Source organism: Anser cygnoides, chromosome 3 (assembly GCF_040182565.1).
Source record: "Anser cygnoides isolate HZ-2024a breed goose chromosome 3, Taihu_goose_T2T_genome, whole genome shotgun sequence".
Taxonomy (NCBI): Eukaryota; Metazoa; Chordata; class Aves; order Anseriformes; family Anatidae; genus Anser; species Anser cygnoides.
Window position 1 is genome coordinate 120,002,644 of NC_089875.1, and position 19,056 is coordinate 120,021,699.

Consider the following 19,056-nt stretch of genomic DNA (forward strand, 5'->3'; position numbering starts at 1 on the left):
GGACTGCTGGGTTGGGTCAATCATCACCTTGTCGTTACCTATTGTATTGCTGAACCTAAGGGCCCGTTTCGGATGGAACAGATGTTGGTTGAGTGAAGGTATTTTCTACTAAAGGGAACAACACCAATAATACTGTAAAAGGTGCTAGAATCAAACCTCATTTTATATACTTTGGTTCTTAGAGAAAAAAACAAATACACAGAATTCTTCCTGTGCAGCCTTACTGTAGATTGTTATAACCAACTCTTTATCCAAAAAAACAAAAAAACAAAAAAAAAAAGTGAAAAGGTTAAAAAAGGACAAAAATGAAGCGATCCTGTATAAAGTGTAACAAATATGACTTTCCTATATAAATGTAAATGATCAGACGTATATTAAAATGCACTTGAAGCAGGCAGCAAGCATGAAAAGCTTTTGAAGCAGCTTTTTTAATGCGCAACACCTGTCTTTTTTTGTTTGGCTGGTGCAAGAGGGAATGTGCCAAGGCATTTTTATTTCCTTTTAATTCTGGTCATGATTTTGGGGGGAAAAGGAAAGAGGGTTGGGAGGGTGGGAGGTTTAGCTAACAAGCAAACCTGGAATATTCATCTCAAATCATTTTTGTGGTGTGGGGGTTAGTTTATGACACTGAGGACTGTGTTTGGACTCAGTTCCTTTCTCAAATGCTTTTGAAAGCTTTGTTGCCTGCCCCAGGTGCTGAGTATAACTCTTACCTCAAGAACGCTTACAAAAAAAGTCAATTGTTTTTTTCCCATCTCTGGAAAAATCAAACAAATGACAACAACAAAAAGAAAAAGAATTGAAAAAGCAAACAACCAGCAGTGAATGAAGTAATGAAAATAAAAAAGAATGAAGTCAAAGCAGAGGTTTGGTGATCAAACCAAGCCATTCTGGTGCTTTTCCCCTTTTTATGTTGCTAAAGATCAAAATTACATGAGATGGGCTAGGACAAGTTTGTGGTCTTAGGATGTAGCAAAAAATGTATTAAAAAAGAATACACATTTGCATGGAAAAAACTCTGATGGAGCATTTAAAGAATGGCTGTTTCAATGTCAGACGTTTAATGTTAGCATGTGTGTGTGCTGTATATAATACCTTTCCATGTGTGACATGTACAGTTGACTGAGGAAAAAAAAATACGTATGGAACCGAACAAAAATAATAATCAAATGCTATTTTATCAGATGATGCACTTTTTCACCTTGATGAGAAGCCACTGTTCACAACTATGCAATCTTCCAGTTTCTCTCTCTCTCTCTTCTCTCCAACCTCAAATTTCCCAACTATTTTCCATAACCTAAACCGTTTTTTCTTTTGTACAAAGAAACACAAAAAGTTCCAAACTCTGGTTCAAGGTGAGAGTGCTACTGTGACTTTTCTCAAACGATAAGAGCTAACAAACAGACAAACAAAAGGGGTTTGGTTTGGTTTGGTTTTTAAGAAAAAAAGGAGGTTCGGACATGACCCTCTTTATGTTCTCTAAGTGAATTGATGTTTTCTACGTGTGCCAAGCTTCTGTTGACTGTTTTTGGGTTTGGTTTTGTTTCTTGATTCATGTTCTATCTCTTGGGTTTTAGAATTGATTTATTTATTTCGTTATGTATTTCTTTTTTCTTTTTTTTTTCTTTTTAATTCTGGTTTTGTATTGTAGGTATTGGGGATGTGAAGATGAAGGTGAAATTTGGCTTAACTTCAAGTGTTTTAGTACATGTGTGTGCTATATGTATATAGTTTTCTACATAGAAAAATTTACGCGCTTTTTAACGCACTTTACGACATATATGTACAAAGTTGTCTATATAGAAAAAGTAGTGAGTGTTATCTGACCTTCAAAGAAGAGATTTTTGATTAAGAGAAATCCAGATATTTGAGTATCTCCCGCGCGCGTGTGTGTGTATTATATACTATATTATATATTATAGAAATATATAATAGCGTATGTCCATGTTAGGGTGTGTATAATATATACACGCATCCAAACACGTGACCATGCTCACCTATACCATAAAAGTAGAGGTTTTGCCTTCCTTTAAGGTTTTCAAGCTAAAATAAATAGCCTGGCTCTACTGGGTAATCTCCTTCCCTGTCCTTGGATGAAAGATAGAAAATTGTCCTCCTTTGTTATTCCCAATGCACCATCCCCTTCTCATGGGAGAATTGTGTGCATAAACCCAGGGGGATTCCGCCTTTATAACCTTTCTTTCCTCACCCCAGTTTACCAGTGGGTGCTGAGGAGAGAGGAAACAGGTCATCCAGTGATGAGCTCAGGAAACCGAGACCACAAGACGTGGCTGCCATGTCCCTTGCCCGCCACTGACTCACCCTGCCACTTAGAGCAACATCACTCCCACTTCTCTGTGCCTGTCAGATTGGGGTTGCCGACGCTTACCAAGCCTTTAAGCACTTTGCACTCATGGTCCCTCTCTGCAAATACTGCAGGGTTCCCCTCAACACCAGTGGGAGGTGATTAGGGCCAGTTTACAGTGAGATCTTCACCATCTTACCCCCGTCCTCCATTTCTCTTCTGCTCTTGAAGCTCACCACTGCCTCACTGGTCTATGCTCTGTCCTTCATCATCTTACCATTATGTTTTAAATGAGCACCAGGGTGCATCTCCTTCCTTCCACTCAAGGTTTCCCAACCCTTGAGAGCCATGGCCAACCACGCTAAAAGACTTCAAATCCCTTTGTCAGATTCTCCTCAGCCTTGGTACCTTCAGCCACTAAAACAACTTTGAAAAGGGCAAGACCCTGACGTGCTGCCATTACCCCGTTTTTGCTCCACATCCTGTGTGCAGATCTCATATTTCTTGGGGTAGGGCAGACGAAAACCCAATTTCAACTTCACTGCTCATTGGACATGTGATTTAGTAAAGCTCTTCCAAGTGACCAGAGGACAGCTGGTCTGGGTATCATACTCACCTCCAGATATAGAAAGGGCCCTTACTGGACCCAGCAGAAGTGGGAAGCGCAAGGGAATGGGTTTGTGGCCTCTCTTCCATGTGTGAGTGAGAACATGAGTGTCCACACTGGTCTCTAGCAGCATGGACATCTTTCAGCCAGTTGCTCACGCTTGAGTCTAAACAGGAACTTTGTGTCATCCTTCCTATTGAAGTTAAGCCCACATTTATCCAGAAAAAATATAGTAGAAAAGCTGGGGGCTGTCTTCCCATCTTGCACAACCTCATGGCTGCAGCTCTGAGCAGTCAGTTGGTTGATCTGTAGATCCAGGTGGGTTCAGAAACCTGCTGGGGGTGCTTCACATAGCTCAGTTCTCTAGAAAGCAGCATCCATATTGAAAATATTTTATCATAGGACACCTAACCCAGCCTTACATGTTACACACTGACTATTTAATGGTATAACGTAGTGCAGCTGTATTGCCTCAAGTGTCTACATATCCACTCTTCCTGCACAAACGCAGGCTCTTCCATCTACCTGCAATGGCAAGTTTCAGGCTGCGGCTGGTGTTTGCAAGGCGCTATAGCTGTCCCTTGGACCTGACATTAGGATGCTGGGATCTGTGGATTGGGTGAATGGTTAATCCCTCACACAAATCAGACAGTGTTTTTCCCCTTATTAAAGAGGAACATCTCATTTCCTTCCCTGAAAATGCAGCACTGAGAGGTGCCCATCTAAAAATGAGGCCAAGAGGAGTCATCCTCTGCCACAGTTAGAGATTTGTGCTCAAGCCTTAAGGAAAAAAAAAAAAAGAAAATACTTCTCTAATTGCTGGATTCTGCAAATAGAGGAAACTAGAGGGCAAGTTTGACTCAATCCATAACTGTGCAGTTAAAGTCCTTTAAGTTGGCACACTCCAGTTACTTAAAGGGAGTAAGTTGCAAAGGCTTCTCCCTTCCATGGCTCACCAAGAAAATTTATGTAAGGGAAAAAATACATGGAGGACACTTGGCAATATATTCTCCCTCTCCAGGTAATCCGGCACCTTCAAAGAAATGAAGTGAACCCACTGGAGCTAAAATAAAAGCAGACCTGTTTTCATTCAAAATAGCTTTTTGTGGAATGAAAAAAATAAACTTTTAAGAGGATGTTGGCAAACAGCGGGAGAGATTTGCTTTGTGGACAAGTATAAAGCCACTTGTAGCTTTTGGGCCCTAAGAGGGAGGGTATTTCATGACCCCCTGATTGGGGATGTTTGATTAAAGTACTTTGTCTGCTGGCTCTAAAAGTGTGGGACGGAAATCCTCTAGTTTAGCCCAAAAAGCTGCATATCCAGTGAATTATCAAGATCCTTTCCATATTCAGGAGAAACAGCCAGACACCTCTGGGTAGGGATTCATCCCTGATGGTTTCCAGTTCCGATCAGTTGTATGCCCTTTAGCTGGTTACATCTAGGTGAGTTGAATCCCACCCAATGTGAGCAGGATTTACCATACTTCCAAACCATTTCCCACCATGTCTTACCATGAGACTGCACCAGAGACCTGCTCTGCAAACGAATATTCAAAGTCAGCTCCTTCAGCTCCACGCTTGCTCAGCAGCCCCTGCCAAAGTGACACATACATCCACATCGGGCAGTCCCCCCACCACTGAAGAGCATCAGGCTGCAATTCAGGGTGGGACCTGCTCGAGGGAGGGGAAAATTGATTTTCTTAAGAGATTCACAGTTGGTCACTCTAAGGGTTCACAAAGAGCCTTGAAAATGAATACACAAGCCTTCTGTCCGTTTTCCTACACAATAAGGTCATTCTTTGAATAGATGAAAAACAAACAGTAAAATTTGAGCTACAATGATGACTTGTTCCTTAGATTTATACAGTGAGCTGGTAGCAATCACATGGGCTTCTTCACCTCATTAGCAATTCTTTCTGGTTAATTTTCTTAATTTTCTTTAATTTAACCACCACATTGAAAATGACACGAAAGTAAAGATCAGATTGTGGCCATTTATGGAACAGCTGGGGAATTGTACTCCTTCCAGGGCACCACTTCCTACCTTTGCAGCAAGCTTAGCAGATACGTTTGAGCAGCAGCAAATAGGCTGTCTAGTCTGGAGCTTCAAACTTTGTTTTGTCCATGTTTCACAATGAGCACATGAGATCTCCTTCCATCGCTGGCAGTGTGTGGCTCCTGCATCCTGAGATATGTGGGTGCCACGCTCTTTCTTTGCTGCACTCCCACCTCATGGCTGAAGCTGGTCCAATGGCTTGAAGAAGAGCCTTCACCAACCATCCCTTGCTCAACTGCCCTTGCAGGCAATATTTACCCGTACCCAACCAGTTAAACCAACTGCTACTCATCTTCTTGTCCTTACCGCTATGGACGTGCCACATACTCACCATCCTGGACTGATAGACTAAATATAAAATCCAGTAAGCCCAAGGTTATTCCAACTCCCTCCCCTGAGCTATTGGGATCCAAATTACCTGAAGAGCCCCAGTGATCCAGGTGCCTTAGCAAGTCTCCTTGTAGGAGTGCAGACCAAGCAGCCAGGTCCCACCAGGTACCCACACCGGTCACACCACCGCCCGGTCACTTCAGTGGTACCATCTTTCTCGCCACGTATCTGCTCTTGTCTGAAAAGAGCAACAGAATCCATCAAGGGGCTGCCCTTCTACTGAAGCCTTGTTTTGTTGGCCATTGTCAACAAATCCAAGCTAATATTCACGAGCGTGTGTTGGTGAATGTAGCCTCAAGCATTCCCAGGGTCTGCTGCTTCCCCTTGGCCATCAAAAAGAGAGGGGAAATGGCTTATCTTTCCTTCCCTTCAATTATGTTCAGTGCCAGTAGCTTCCCATGCTGTAGAGCCCCCCCTTTTTGTGTTCATGCGCTGCTAGTACCCCTAGAACACAGGCTATTTCTCAAAGCTGTTTTATCACCACTGAAAGTCATGAAAAATCAATGGAAAAATTTCCCTTGAAGATGACTAGTTTGTAGAAAACGCTTCTGATTTACTTCTGCCTTCTCTCCCCCCCTTTCCAAATGTCATTATTTCTAAACAGACTCTAATACCGTTATCAGTGTTAGTAGGATCCATTGATTAAGCTGTGAATCAAAGCTCACTGCTGTGCTGGATATACATATGTTAATGACAGTTGTGTTAAGCCAAATTTAACAGCTGGATTCTTCAACATCCCTTTGTTTTGTATCTACCTCACTATGATTTCTTTGATTTCTTGTGATTTAGTGTTGTATACAATGTCAGAGGTGATATGTAGATAAAAATATATATATATATATATAAAAATATATATTTTTTGCTTTGCAATAAAGCTCAAAGCTATAACACTGAATATTCATAAAATGTCATAATCTTTATTGTGATGTTCCCTTCTTAGTTGTAAAATCCTGTCTGGATCCTATTTTCTTGTACATTAGAATCGATATTGTGTTCATGAGTGAATGGTTATTATTTCTGTTACTTTTCCATTTAAGTGATATTTTTGAAATGTGAGATAGACACCAGAATTGTCAAGACATGAATTGGTTTATGTATTTTTTCCCCGTATATAGCCTGCTTGTAACTGGAATCAAAATGTGACATTGAAAGAAAATGATTTGCAGTCCTGATCTTTCAATTTTGGTTTGTCTGATCTTAGTATTGAATTTGGCAGGGGGCAGAGAGGGAGCAAAAGAAGGAAGCTATTAGGATGAGCATAGGAAGGAATGAAGGAAAGATATTCATCACCATTTGAGCGAAGAGGGGATTCATTCTTTGAAATAATTGAAACAAAATGTGGCACGTACCTGAGCATGGAGACTGCACTCACTGAGTTTAATTCCAGACACTGAAAAGCTGAGTGCCTAATGGCAGTCACTGGACCAGAGTCCCTAATCCAGGTCCTTTCTGTGGGAATGGAGAGAGACAAAATTTCCCTAGGGCACTTTGCACCTAAGACACTTGTCTAAGATGTGTGGGATACATCTCCTTCAGGAAGGTTGTATCTCCCCATCTCTGTGGATGGAGCTGAGATGAGCTCACGTTAGACACCTCAACTTCATGGGCTAACGTCAAGATCAAGGACTCCCATCATAAGTGTACCGATATCATCCTGGCAAATGACAACGGTCTCAATTTTTTATTACGTGCATTATTCCAAACCATACGTTACCTTGTGCTCCCTCAAGGGAAGGAATGAGGAAGGTGGGAGCTCCTGCTCTCTTAGTAAAGTGCGAGGGACTTTGCCTGTTGCTCCTATGCTCAAGTGGTAGAAAACGTCCTCGGACCCAGCAATATGACCAACATCTGACACAGAAATGCTGGCTGAGCCCTGCAGTGCAGAGACAGCCATCAGGGAGGACTGTTGAGGTGGACGGGACCTCTCATCTGTTTATTCCCAGTAAAGCCTTTCCAAGAGCCACACAGCCTTATCCCTCTGCTGGAAATGTTAGGGGACAAAGCCTGCACGGAGCTTCCCCATCAACTCCTATGCTGCTTCTGGAGGCTGGAATTTGAAAAGAAAAGCATTGAAGCCCAAATGCTGGGACTCTTTGCTTGATTAGCAAATATTTCCCTGGATCTCATGCATTGACTTTACTGGGAGCAGAGTGAGGTGAATTCTTTCCAGTTCCTTCCCACCAAACTGAGGAAAAGTAACATTTTCCTCCACTGCTTTGTCAAAGCAAACAAAAAAAGAGTAATGACCAGAAAGAATCAGACACAAATGAAATATGACATTCTTTAAAAGTAAGGAGGAAAAAACAAAACAAAACAAAACAAAACACTACTGAACTTAAATCCAGATACTCCACCAGGGAAAAAAAAAAAAAAAAAAAAGGCAAGAAATGAAACCCAAGTATGAATAAATCTAAATGGAGAAAATGTTATTGGGTTTCACCTAAAGCACATGACAGGACTGCAAAATACATCATTTAGAGTGGGTTTTCACGAGACCTCTTCTGTGTTGTCTTCTATCTAAAATTTGCACAATTGTTCAGTACAAACAGCAATTTTTTTTCCTCATTCTAATCTGGTGTCTGTACAAATCTGGCTTGGTTTTTGGTTTGTTTTTATCATTTTTGTTGCCTGTTCCCAGCAATTTCTATTTTTATGGTGTAGTATTTTGTCTATATGGAATGAAATACAGATGTGTTCATGAAATTGTATAGCAGATGGAATTACAGGTTGGAGTTGATTTGAAAAAAAAAAAGAAATCTAACAATGAGAAAAATATCTATATGAAAAGTATGCTTCCAAAGTGTGTGTTTGAATTTGAGCATTTTGTCATTTTCCTGAGCTTTTTGAAAGGCTTGTTTTGAAATAATGAGACTTAATGAAGGTTGGGGTTTTTGAGATACAAAAAGCACAATTATCGTTATACTGTTATCATTTTTATTTAGGTTCCATTACGTTATTTCATTCTTTGCCTATCTGGACATTATAATCCCCAAATTTTGACATGATATATATAATCCTTTGTATCTGCTTATTAATCATCTTGCATTAGGCAAAAGGAAGAGATGCAGCTGTTTCATTTCTGCTCTGGAATCATACAGAATTCCTGGCCTTATTTGTCTTTTTATTTGCTTTAAAAATAGGGTTGAGTTTTGTACTTGAGGTTATTCTCTTTGAGACTTACTGTAAGGCCCCAGAGGTCTTCTTTTAACTCAGCGACAAAGTAAGTCTATGCAGTAAGCATAAGACAGCCTTGATTTTACCACATCTGCAGTGAAATGTGACGTGTGAAGGGATAGGTCATGCAGAGCGTTGGTGGATCTGATTTGGCCACAATGATAATCGTTGACGAGGGGCCAGGCTTATCTGTTTCGCACTCTACAGCTGCAGAGAGAGGTGCTGAATTAATGTCTGAGCAGTTTTAACCGTGTCCTCGGATGTCCTCAGATTGATCGGTTGGTTGATTGATGAAATGGGAAAGTCTTAAGCATTTCTTTGTCATAATCTCATTGAATGGAATCTACATTTCCTTCCCTTATTCTCACAGATATTTCCACTGATGCTCATGGGATGCCTTTGGGTTTGGTCATGGACACAATTTCTTGTTAAGTCTTCTTGTCGCTTTGCTGCTGTGGTCATATCAGGACGATTTGCTGATGCTGACTTTGAGGTTTTACGGTCTTTTGTGGCATTGACTCTGCTTTACTGAGAAGCTCTGTGTCTCTTCCATCGCATGCAATAGCTCTGTGGAGGAAGGAGGGGTCCTTCCATCTTCATGCCAACTGATGTGCTATCTGCTCTTTTCCAGGTTGTAAGACTATTCATTAAAGGGCCCGTTTATTTTGGTAGATGTATCACAAGCAAAACCTTCCCCTTATTCCAGCTCTGTAAACGTGGGAGAGCTTTGCCAGCTTCAATGAAGCTGACTCAGCATTTGGCCTGGCATAGAGCAGCAGCGTGCGTTGGTGAGAAGGGTGTGCTGTTTGAGCAGGAATTTCCTCTCTGGTGACTGCTGCATGACAGATAGCATAATATGTGGATATAATAGCATTGGAAATGTCTTCTGCTGTCTCTTGTGCGAAAGATAAGATTTGGATAAAGGATTGAGCAGGGTCTGGGGAGGGCCCTTGGAGCCCTTGGATAAACCAAGCCTCACTGGATTTTGGTTTTCCTCTGGAACTACTAACTAAAAAGCAGATGAGATCAGACATGTTGTTTGCATGGGCTGTGTTTGGTACAGAGGTGACAGAAGAGAGTAATTTATTTATTTTTTGGTCTCTTAAAAAAAATTGTAAAGGAACTTCTGACATGGACAAATGTGCAACAGACTCGTTGGCAGTAGCAGATCATCAGAGGATAAGGGAGGTTTGGCATGTTGTGTTAGTGGATAGTGACCTTACTTTTGTGGAGGCATCTCTGGGTGACCAATTAGTTCTGTCTTTAACAGAAGAGGTATCTGCTGTCTTTTGAAGCTGCAGATGAAGCCAAGGGGCTTCAAGCTCTCCAAACTTGAGTTCCTGGGTCACTTGGGGATTTCTGGGAGCACCAGCAGTGTTTCGGAAGGGAGACATTCTCCTTGGGATGGATGGCACTGGACCCTCACCCTGAAATGGGCAGAAAAGACAACTGAGAGGCCTGAGCAGGAAAGGCCCGAGTTGGAAAGCTATCCAGTGGACAAGCTCAACAGACTCAATTCTTTTAAAGCAGCTTTTATGCCATTGGTGTGAAAAAGTTGGATAGCACCTGAGTCAATTATTTTCCCTAAAAGAGTCTGTGCCTTCCACAAAAGTCTGCATAGAAAACAAGTTGCATATGGAAGCACCATAACCATGGCACTAGGACCTGTCCACGAGAAGATGACCAGAGGAAGAGGGGCAGAGAGCTCTTGGAGTCCAAGAGCATAGATCTAGGAAGCTTTGAGCCTTGTTTCCCAATGGGGAGCTGCAGAGCATTTTTAGTTCCTGAAATAACAAAGAAACAAGAGTAGTTCCTTTCAATAACATGAGGTCCAGGCCACTCTGGAGGTACCCAGGAGTTAAACTGACCTGAGATCAGGTCATTTATTCTCTCTCATTGATCTCCTGAGACTTGGAGGCACGGAGCCCTGCAGGAAGTCAGAGGTGGCTCGCTCACTGCTCAGGTCAATTCAGGATGGATGGCAGCAGGGGATGGAAATCCCCATGCTATTTAGAAGCAGATTTGTGTCCAAGATGTAATGGCACATGGTAAAACTGTGTTTAGAGGGTTTCTGGGTCCTTCAGTGGCTGTACGGTTGGGCATTAGGATATGGGCAGGCTCAAGTGCTGAAGGGGAAACCAGTGCACCAGAAGATCCCACAAAAGATACCAGACCTTAAAATATACAGAAGAAAAATCTGCAATTTTAGTCTGTTGAAGTCCTTCTCTGAAATATGCAGTCTTAGCAAAGGAAGGTAAGAAAGTGAGGGAGAAGACAGTGAAACTGTGCTTGTTATGGCCCTTCCACTTGTCAGGAAAGGGTGGTTTTTCAAACAGTAAACAGATCATCTCAGACCCAAAAGTAATTAGCCTAGAAACACCAGAGCAGTCTCACCATCCAGCCCACAGTCCTGCCTGACCATGACCTTGATGACCAGATATCCCAGGAGGAGGCATAAGGCTGGTAAATGTTGAGAGGATAATCTTCCCCCAACTCAATGGGCATCATGCCCATCCCATCTGAGGCTGACTTGAGTCTCAAAGGTGCACCTTGAATGACTTTTCTGAAAGGACAATATCATTAGCTGTGAGAACACAGCTCTTCCTTCTGCCAGGCCCTCTTTGGACTGTTAGCTCACCACCGATGACCTCCCTTGGCAGTGAATTTCTTACAGATCTGCCTGGGCACCCAGCTCACGGGTTGTACAGACCAGCCCAAGGTGAACAACCCAACTGCCTGCCTGCTGGGCCTGCTTGGGGTCCCCGCTCATAATCTAGTGTGCTCCTTTTGTAGCACTGAGACACAGGGCAAAGGGTGGCACACTTGGATGTTCTCTGAAGAAGTTGAAGCTCTAGTCTTGATAAGAACGACAGCCTGTTATCCCATTCCTGTTGGGTTCCTCATCTGCATCCACACCAAGAAATAGAAGAGCCCAGGGCCTGGGCAGAGGCCCTGTGACCCAGTTGTCAATATTACCCAAGTGTAAGCCCAAGTGTCCTTGGCCCAATGTCAGTTGAGGACAGATAGCATTGACTTGAAGAATTAGCTAGGGTCTGGAGACAACAAGCACTTTGTTTGGTTGGGGGCACCTTGTTTTGGAAGCTAAGTGCCACTGGGAAAAAGAGTGGGGCCTGGCAGTGTTTGGTTTATCTTTATAGATGCACTCAGCATGGCCCTTGCCAGGTGCTGGTTAAATGGCATAACGAGCTGTGGTGTGATAGGCAAACATAGGTAATATTACCTGAAAATAGATTAAACCAACAACCAAGTCCATGCTTAATGAGAGAGACAAGGTTTATGGAAGAGATTATGTCTTTTACTAGAAATATATTTTATTACTAAAATACCTCCCCCTTTAAACCATGCCTGTTGTATTACCTTAAATTATGCCAGCTACCAACACATGACTAGGAAGTTTTTAGAAATGCTTTGCAATGGATTTTGTCTCAGTATTGTCATTCTAGTGTTAAAAACCCTCTCTTTTAATCCCTCTTTTATTCCTTTATGGCCTGCACCCTTTTCATATTCCAGGGTACATACCAAAGCAGCAGAATTCAACTTTGCAAGGTGCCAAAGGTTTCTTATTATGTCCAAAAATACCTTCCCTGCTTTACGTGGGAGCTGAGGGGATCAGTATGTTCCAGGAAGAGCCCAGAATTTTTTTGCTCCATGCCTTCCCTTTGTTGTCCTGCCAACAGAGCCTCAAGGACAGCATATGGCCTTGTTACATTTGCTTTTTCTTAAAAATATATAAATAAATAAATGAACCAGAGAGCTGCATGAGTTTTAATAGCGCAAAATGATCTGTGTTTAAGTGCATTTCCCTCAGACAAGCAAGAGACTTCTGCAGAATCCAACAGCCTTATGGCTGGCTGTGTGTTCCTGCAATAATTCCTTCTTTTCCAGGCATGAGAAATGATGGCTTCTTCCCAGCCCAAGACTGGTTTTAAATGTCTTTCTTTGCCTTCTTCCCAGAATAATTCCCCCAGCTCTGATGCTTACTTGCAGCTCAGCCTTGGGCTTCCTCAGAATTCATAGCCAGGAGCACTGATAGTCTTTGCTTCAAGTGGCCATTTCCCTCAACGTGAGAGCGTACAAGGTACAAGTAGGAGAATTTTGCCCATGGCAGAGTTTATGTGAGTAGGGAGCATGCATCTCTGTTAACCTACGGCATGTCTTGGTTTTCCAACTTGCCCTGTACAGACTGGGAGGTGTAACATCAGCACCTTGAAGACCCACTTTTGATTTCCCTGAAGCAGGTGGGAGTTTCAGGACCGACTTCGTTAGGATCGTTTTGTTGGGCTTGGCTTTCAGAGCACTGCGAAGAGTTACAGCTAGGCAGGCACAGCGGGTGAACGTAGAAACCTAAAACCTGTGCCACGAGATGGAATCCAGAGCAGAGAAAACCTCAGATCTACAAAGGTCGTATGAACTTCAGCTCGTCGTGAGACCTTCCTATATACAGCTGCTGGAGACACTCTCACAGACTGAAGACTAGCAGTGGCTCAGAAGCTCTTCCCTCCCCAGTCCTCCCAGGGAAGAGCTAAAGTTGGAGCAGTTCTGCAGTGTGAGCCCCGGGGAAATATTTGGCAAAGCAGCCTGAGGCTGGTTTAGGATTTTGCAGATTTGGTAAAGCAGATGGCTGCTCAACTCTTTGGATCTCTTGAATTTGCTCATTCCAGCAGGTCCTGTGTTCAGTGCATTGGATGCTTTTGCATAATTACTTTTTTTGTGTGTAAATTTTGAGCCTTTTTTATTGGAGAAAAAAAAAATGCGTTTACCTCTTCTTATATTGTGGCACAAACAGCCTTGATATAAACCAAATTTCAAATGGAGACTCAGTCAGTTACAGGTAGTTCAAACTAGATCCTCCCTAACACTGTACTGGAGCAGTACAATTCCTTGCTGAGTAAAATAATTGCTTGATTGATATGGAGCAAAGGCCAGCTGAAATTAATCTGATATTAACAACTGTACCAAACAGCATCATTTTTAAAAATGGAGAATTTCAAGCCAATGCACGAAAGAGATTGGCATCAGTGAGGAATACTGATGAAGGTACATAACATCCGTGCAGTTATGTCTGCTCTGCTGGTGGAGAACACCAGAACTCTGCCACAAGCCTTTCAGTCGTGACTTTCCCTGCATCGAATTATTGGGCTGAAATCACCAACGGAGATGTTGCTTAGAGCCCACTGTTGCTTCAGCCTTCAAGATAGGATATTGGGACATTGAACAAAAATTCTTTGTGCCATCTGATGAAGCTGGAGCTATATTATTGGTTTCATAGTAACCCCACTCACCTCCTCTTTTATCTTTTAAAGTCAGTTCTCACCAAATACATTTTTTTCCCAGTATAAATAAGGAAAAAAATACTGCTGTCTCTTCTCATAACTCCCAAATTGTGGAGAAGATGTTTGGATTGTCCTGCCTCTGTAGTTTTCTTGGTACATTTGTTTGAATTAGGAAAACAAGAAGAGGACTATGGCCAAGGCATGTCTTCTGTTTTTCTGCTCTGCTCTGTAAACTTTAGCAGAAGTTCTTCCTCTAGCTGTGTCCTGGCTGTTACCATGGTAGGATCTTAGGTAGGTGGTTTTGTAGGTACTATGAAGGACGCTATGAGAATACTCTGCCATTTTCATTCTTTGATAATTTGTCTTAGCAACAATAATGAGAGTTGTTTGTACATGGCTTATACAGTATTGTTTATTAAAGTATGTTTAGTCTCTATCAGCACAATAATTATTCACCCTTCAGTACCTTGAACAGATACACGTGAGGCAAGATGCTGGTATGCAGACATTCTTCCAGGGCAATTTTATTTCCTCTTTAGCAAGAACCGAAGAGGTCTCCCACAGAGCTCCAGCGGGAATCTCTGAAGTCTGAAGGTTCTGACTGAGTCTCCACTAGAAATAGGATCTCTTCCATATAAGTGATTCTTGGTCCTTTAGCTTTCTGTTTGCACCATAACATCCTGGCTGCTTTGGGAGGCAAAAAAGATGCAAAAATGGATCACAAAAATGGATCATCTAAGGTGAGATGAGTCTCACCTGACATCTACAGTGTGGATTAAGGAATAGAGGCAGCTTTTACAGACTTTAGAAAGGAATATGTGCTTCTCCGATGCAATTCCTGTCTTTGGAAAGCAGCCATCTGCACTTTGTCAGATGAATCATATCCTGGAAGTGTCTGTGTCTTTCTCAACTTTAGAGGAAGTCCAAGATACTAGCTCAAACACAAGGATCAATCTCTGTTTGTTTGGATAAGCAGGACCCCACTGTCTCAAGATCAAAATGGCTTTTAAAAAATATAATCCACACACTGCTTAGCTGTCAAGGTTGTCTTCTGCTTCTTACCCTTCTTACGTGTGTGGAAAGAAAAGGACCTCTTGAGTTCGGCATTATAACACTATTCATGATTGAGCCAAGTTGATGGCATTAAAATTTCTGTTTCCCCAAAATGTCCCACTGGAACCTTAATGGCCAGCTTACACATTATTTGCACAGTAGCCCTTTCAAACAACCTAGTTTTCATTTTCTGCCCTAATTCAGGGTTTCAGTAGAGAAGTCTCATCTGGTGAAACTATAGAAATCACCTTCAGTCCTTGCCTTCTATCCAGATTTGATCATAGTCAATTTTGCTTAGTTTGTACATGTAGGTAAGCTTGCCACCCAATGCAGAATGGTTTTAAAGAATCAAGATCAACTTACCAAGCCCCTCCAAAAGGGTGGCATAAAGTCCCGCAGCACCTCTTCCAGATTTGTACTGCAACACATAGAAACAATTCAGAAGTTTGAATTGTAATGTGTGCTACTTTACAATATGAGAGGAAATCGTTCAGTGTACCCAATTATCTTACACAAACCTGGCATCCTTTTGTTGTCATTTTCAAGAGAGGTTTTAGTGCCATAATATCAAGGACCCAGTGCTGAGACATTCCCTGTGCTCCATAATGCACAGATCTTTCCAATGGCTTTCTGGAATCTTGCTGGAATTAGGACACCGTGAGCTGGATCCAAGATGGATCAATAAGTTCAAAATGGAATAGAACAGCACTGAAATGTGTTGGTACTTTGGAAAATCCAAAACTCAACAAATTTTCAAGAGCTTGGAGAGAATGAATGTTCCTGGTAAGATTCACTTTATCTGACTTAGATAACTAAAAGTTAACTATCCAAATTCAAGCTCTTGTAGCTCAATTTTCTTTTTGATTCTTGGAGAATAATACTCCTAGTAGAGATATCTAAAGAGAGGTGAATCAGTCTCTGAAAATGCCTTTTTCTTTCCACTGACTACAAAAGGAGCCAAGGGTGATTTTCCAATGCGATGTGGATATAGGAGGCCATTTTCACTAGTCATGCAGAAAATTCTTTTGTGTAAGAATGAGGCAACATTCCTGCTGTCCTTCTTCTATCCACAATTCATCAGAGAAGTTCAGACATTAACATCCAAGGGGTAAAGTCACTTGATGAGGCAGAGGTCTTTGCCATTTCCTGAGTAATGAAGCTTATCCTTCTCCAATAGATACACAGTCTTGCGTCCCAAGGCTTTACATAGCCCAGTTTTAAAGCAGCTTGGCATATCAGATTTTGACCACTTCTTTTCTAGCCTGGGAACTTGTGCTTTGAAGCATCTGAGTACTTTTTGGTCAGAAAATAAAAAAGTCTCCATGGACATCCTGACTTTTTAGTCTTTTTGGGTTAGGCTTGTGATTCACTGTCTTGCTGTTACTTAGAGTTAGTGAGGAGTGGTGCTGTTTCTTTTACAATTTTGGGGGGCTGAATTTCTCTTTGTCTTTGAAATTTATTTTTGCTTTAGAATAATGATCATAGCTAAATAAATGCCTCTTGCAGTGAAAACTGACCAGCCCACCTAGTACAGCCTCCATACTTTGACTGCTTTTCTGGAGGCTGATCAAGCTTTGAGAGGAATGCCTCATTTAATGAAAGCCCAGGGCAAAGGAACACTGGCATAAGCATGTGTCTGATCCTTGAACCTCTAATCTTTAAAAGTATTATTTCTGATCAGGGGTTTTGTCAAGTTTCTTTCTTTCCTGTGAGCCAGATTGGTATGAGCTCCCACACTGTTTGGAGATGTCATCAGCGATGGCAGGCTCTTTTAAAAAAAAAAAAACAAAACAGCTTTTCAAAAAGAAGGTAACCAGTATGTGTAGGAGCTCCTCAGTCCAATGTCGAGGTGTGCCGTGACAGAGATGTGGGTTCCTACATGGAGAGGCTTTGCAGTGGGGAGCTGCAGGGTGATGGTGGAGTTGAGTAGAGATGCTGAGCCTGGAGGATGCAGTGCCTGGCAGGACCAACGTGTGGCCGCTGATAGGGACAAGAGCATCCTGCTCCTGTGCTGGACTCGTGCTGTTTCTTTGTCTCACAAGTGTTAGGAATAGCCTAAAGTGTCAGGAGAGAGGCAGGGATGGAAGATCTTTGGAAAAATATTTGTCTTTATCTCCACTGAGCTCGTAATGTTCATTCAACCTCCTTTAGCCTCTGGCTGAGACTTCGTTTAGCTGAGGAGTGAGATGCACTTTTCAAAATATGAGATTTTTCTTTTAATATAAAATACACTCTGAGTAATTCTGCAGCCTTTTCCACCTGAGGATCCTGTAGTTACTAACCTAGCCATTAGGAGCAGGGAGAGAAGCTGAAAGATGGAATAATCCCACTGAACTTTCACTCTCTAAAAATCAAAGTGCCTTGCCTAACCTCTATGCATCTGCTTCCTCTACCATCAGCAGAAGGAGATAGGCACGTCTGGGAAGGAATTCATCCTACACATCTCACACCACTTTTTTGGGGGTCTAACTTTCTCATCAGTAACTTGAAGTGAGATGAAACTCATCCCATTTGCCTGAGTGAAAGTAACTCGAGGAAGCAGAAATCACAAAATCAAGCACTAAATAAATTCCTGAAGTGCTGTTCAAGGGACAGGGATATTTCTGCCCAGGTGGTTGCAAAGTCAACTGGACTCCTCTTTGAGCTGTGATATCATCTGCAGCCTCAGAGCTTCCTGACTATTTTTTGATCACTGTTTTCTTGTTTACACAAAAATCTGGTTGGTTATAAAGTAAGATCAATGTCTTTGATTTAATCAGCAAGTTTATGTCATGATTCTACTATTTTAAAGCTTCTTTAACTCAGAAAGGCTAAGGCTGGCTTCAGTAAGTCTGTAACCCCTGGTAGTTAAAAGTTATACTATTAAATATTATTGAATTGTAATTGAAGAACAACCACAAAGCCATGGTCAGAACATCCTCCAGTTCCATTTCTTTTTATCATAAATCACTTGTTCTCCTTTCAATTGGTGATTTTTGCTATTTCATAGTGAGCCAGGTCGTGTCAATTAACAAAGTACTTATAGCAATGTGTGAATATATCAAAAATGGATGTCCCAGGCTTGATGGACCACAACACCACGTTGGAGGGAAAATTCAAGTTGATGAATCCACTGTCCTTCATTCTTTCTGTGTGAGATCGAAGCACAAGAACTGGCCTTACCCATGCCAACCAGAGGTAATTCCAGCCCCAGGAGTACGTGCAGAAACCAAGCTGGTGTAGAACACTCTGGAGTCCCTAGTTCAGAAAGCAACTCAGGAACAATGATTTGGAATAAGAGAGTGGATCTCTCGGGAAGGTGTGTGCAGCTTTTCACAGTTTTTGGCTTCAGTGGTTGTGGGTTAAATATTGACCATTGTCCTCTTCGCGATAGCCAGCGTAAATGGATGGATGCTCCAAACTTAAGCTGTGCTAATGCAGATAGTCCAATATAACTGTCAAGATCCTCACTGCAGGGAAAAGCAAAAGGCTGGTACTTCTGGAAAGTGATCCATCTTATATCTGTTTCAGGATGGAAGGAGGGATCCTAGGCAATCCCATAGATATTTAACTTCTGGCTGGCTAAATATGGGTGCAGTGGAAATGGTAAAACTTTATCACCTACTGCATTGAATTTCAGCTGTGCTTCCTACTCTCCCCTTGAAATGATTCTTCCCACCTTAACCACACCTGACACATGGAAGTGACTATTTGCTTGCTGGAACACCTTGGTAATATGACCTAGCCCTAATTTTACCCTGGGCTTTTTGTTTGTTTGTTTAACATAGCATCTTCCTGGTAGGCAGGGATGGAAGGACTAATCTCACCTGATCTTAAAGCAATGGAAGAGGCTTCTTCACCCAAACTTGTTGCCTATACTGCTACAGCCAACAGAGCAAAACAGGCACTCTCAGCTGTGATTCATCAGATTTTGGTCACCTCCGTGATAGGAAGAAGAATCACACTCCAGAAGTGGCACAGACACAACTGTCTGTCGATTGCAAGCCAGGCAGAGTTTAACATCAAGTTGTTGACTGTAAATATCTGAGCAGCAGGGCTGTGGCAGGATGGGTGTCTCTAATGGTTGGACAACCTGCATTATGTCATTTGACTCATGTCTGGTGGTGCTGGGTGACCTCTGCCCGTGGTCCATAGATGATCCATCCACTCAGTGCTTCCCCAAGGGCTTCATCTTCAG

At 42.1% G+C, this 19,056-nt stretch overlaps 1 protein-coding gene across 1 annotated transcript in view; it reads left to right on the plus strand.

Moving 5' to 3' along the window:
• Positions 1–19,056, plus strand: part of XKR6 (XK related 6) — a 193,187-nt gene that overhangs the window by 165,174 nt on the left and 8,957 nt on the right. Inside the window, exon 3 of the mRNA XM_048079285.2 lies at positions 1–19,056. This exon is cut by the window's left edge and continues 15,205 nt beyond it; it is cut by the window's right edge and continues 8,957 nt beyond it. The gene's annotated coding sequence lies outside the window, so the exon portion shown is untranslated.